This window comes from Dysidea avara, chromosome 2, assembly GCF_963678975.1.
Source record: "Dysidea avara chromosome 2, odDysAvar1.4, whole genome shotgun sequence".
Classification (NCBI taxonomy): Eukaryota; Metazoa; Porifera; class Demospongiae; order Dictyoceratida; family Dysideidae; genus Dysidea; species Dysidea avara.
In genome coordinates, this window is record NC_089273.1 from 16,358,348 (window position 1) to 16,361,107 (window position 2,760).

At 37.9% G+C, this 2,760-nt stretch overlaps 1 long non-coding RNA gene across 2 annotated transcripts; it reads left to right on the top strand.

Annotated features, from left to right (window-relative positions):
• The first annotated feature begins 886 nt into the window (after nucleotides 1–886).
• LOC136246706 (uncharacterized) lies at nucleotides 887–2,018 on the top strand. 2 transcript variants are annotated; one of them, XR_010696763.1, is made up of 5 exons: nucleotides 887–1,041; nucleotides 1,085–1,411; nucleotides 1,473–1,600; nucleotides 1,651–1,738; nucleotides 1,797–2,018. It is a non-coding gene; the product is annotated as an uncharacterized lncRNA (long non-coding RNA). The 2 variants fall into 2 exon arrangements; XR_010696762.1 differs by having other exon boundaries at nucleotides 887–1,411.
• Nucleotides 2,019–2,760: the final 742 nt, after the last annotated feature.

The following is a 2,760-nucleotide window of genomic DNA, read 5'->3' on the forward strand; positions in this document are numbered from 1 at the left end:
TAATATAACAGAGTAAATTATAAATGCAGCTGAATGCTTTATTAGGGTGACTGTTCTATTAGAGTATCTCGATCTCGCATTTGCTGCACCAACTTGCACCTAGTTGCCTTTCGAATCATAACTCAGTGATTTGTAATCCGATTCTTCTGTACTACTGCAAGGACTTTCTATGATGATTATTCCAGCTACATACTGATTTTCAGCTCGTTGCTCTAAGCGGTTTGCCTGGTAGATACGAAAACTAATAGTTTTTTTATTCATAAAAATCGATCGCGTAATTTTGACACAGGTTGGATTTCGTGTCATATCTCCATGGTCTTTATCCCGATTCCTTTCAAACCACAAAAAGGCACTCCTACGATGGTTGCTTCATCTACATATCAATTTTCAACTGATTCCTCCAAGGCGTTTACCCTGTAGGCGTGACAGACCTTCGACCTTATTTTACGCAAATAATCGGTCATAACTCCGTGAATGTTCATCGAATTCCTACCAAAGTTGGTACGGAGATCCACCTTAATGAGCCCTTTAAGTGTGCCAAATTTCAGCCAAATCCGAGCACGCATTCGTGTTTTATGGCGAATTTTGCGAAGTGTGCGAAATGAAGAAGATGAAGAAGAAGAAAAAAAACGAAGAAATTAAAACGAAATTTTGTTCGCTCGTATCTCGGAAATGGCTAGAGCGATTTTCTTCACATTTGGTATGTAGACTACCCTAACTGGGCGGCACGTCTCCAGCAAATTTGGTTCCAATCGGATAAGGGATCACAGAGCTACATAGGTGTGAAAATTGCGTTGTCTTTCTTCCTGTTAATATACTCACGGTGTGGCGCGCCGGCTTCTTGGGCCGCACGACACACTATCGTGTGTCTTGATATACCAACAGCATGCATGCATGCACAGATTGCGCACAATCACCTTTGCTGCATGTTTCTTCCGATTGTTCTAGTCGCAGTTAATAACGAGGCTCTAGCAATGATGCAGCTTGTTGTCATCCAGAACTAGAACTGTGCTTGTGCTCCATGGCAGACTTACCTGCAAGGTATAGCTATAAAGACTGTCACAGCATTTATGATCGTTCATAGATATTGCCTCTTCCATCCTTTTCCGCCAGTTTCTAGCGACGCCACAATTGTATACCTTTGCTACAGTAGCTAGCTATGTACAGTGCTACACACATTTGGCAGCTACAAAATCCCATGTTGCTTGCTGGAAAAAGGAGTAGAGGATAACACCCCCTGGGTCGAGAGACAACTGGGTGCATTTCACAAGCACTCATCATCTCTAGTACAACTACCTCACAGTGAATTGGTTAAGTCTACTTTATAGATGGCTGCAAGTGCAAGCTACCCTGACATAGGGAACTTTGCAGAAAGACATATAGGAAGAGCTGCATTTGTAGCAATTGTGAGGTAAGAAGATGTGGCTAATACATGATTCGTTATTAATTTGTTACCTATCATTGCATGGCAGTGGGATTTGTCATCAACATCACCTAGCTACGTAAAGTTGTCAAAGGAAGTTACAAAGTAGATACTGATGCTTTCAAAACTTGGACTGCTGATGATGTCTTGTGGTAGTACTGTAGATGAAATCACATAGTAAGTTCTGCTATAGTTCTTCGAAATGAGTATTTTGTGGTCTATTGAAGTTAGGCAGTGGAGAAACCTGTGATCATGGCTGGATCTTGTGAAAGCTATGAATGACACTGTACAAGGAATAGTATACATTAATTCAAGGTTTGTCACAGAAAAAAATTGCCATAGCAATATTTTTATTGTAACAACATTTTTATAGATGCTACCTATAAGAACTATATATAACTAGTGATGAAACAGATTATGAGAAGAAAGCTGCACTCAATGGACAGAAGTAATAGAGCAAATCTACATTAATTTTAGTGATGTAACATCCCTCAGAAAAAAGAATCCTGAAGGTGTCAAGAACTTCAATTCTGTGAACTGAAAATTATAGTTGCTGTACAAATGATGTGCTTTTTTACTTATTAATGAAATACATATTGTCTGTAGTAAATACAACACAGGAGCGACACATTGCTAGCTATATTACTAGCGCAGTATAAAGCAGATGCACAATACAGAAAATGTTGATTTCAGCTACAGGATTTTTTACATCCTGTATGCATTTCATAGTGTTAAAATGTACATTTCTTCACTGCCTCATTTCCAGCACCATTCTAGATGCAGTAAATCTTTCTCTATCCTCTGTATGAAACTTTACTGAAATCTACTAATGTTCTAAGTATGAAATGTGGCTGAAATGACAAATTTCATGCACATTTTATACTCATTACCTACAAGCGGACATGGAACTTTTTGCCCTGTGTATATGTGTATCCTTAAGCTGTATACACAGTATACCAAGCATTATGTTGGTGTGTTGTGATTGGTAGTACAAGGAACTAACATTAAGCAGTGCTTACTATTCGGGTGCAATAAGATAGTAAAGGAATTGGTAGTTTATTTACAATAGCAGCATAAACACCACTAGCCAAACAGCATTATAATATCTGCACATGTATTGATCACTCCTATTGACATTACACAGTAAACTGTACAAATAAGAATTAAGAAAACTACCAAGTTACTACATTCCAGACAATTTATTTTAAAATGTACGGCATAAATAGTTACACTACTTTAATTTTGGACAAATGTTTTGATTTTAAAACCTGCACCATGACCAGTACCTACGTATATAAGGTATGTATTAGCAATAAATCAATTTTACTTAGTTTAGT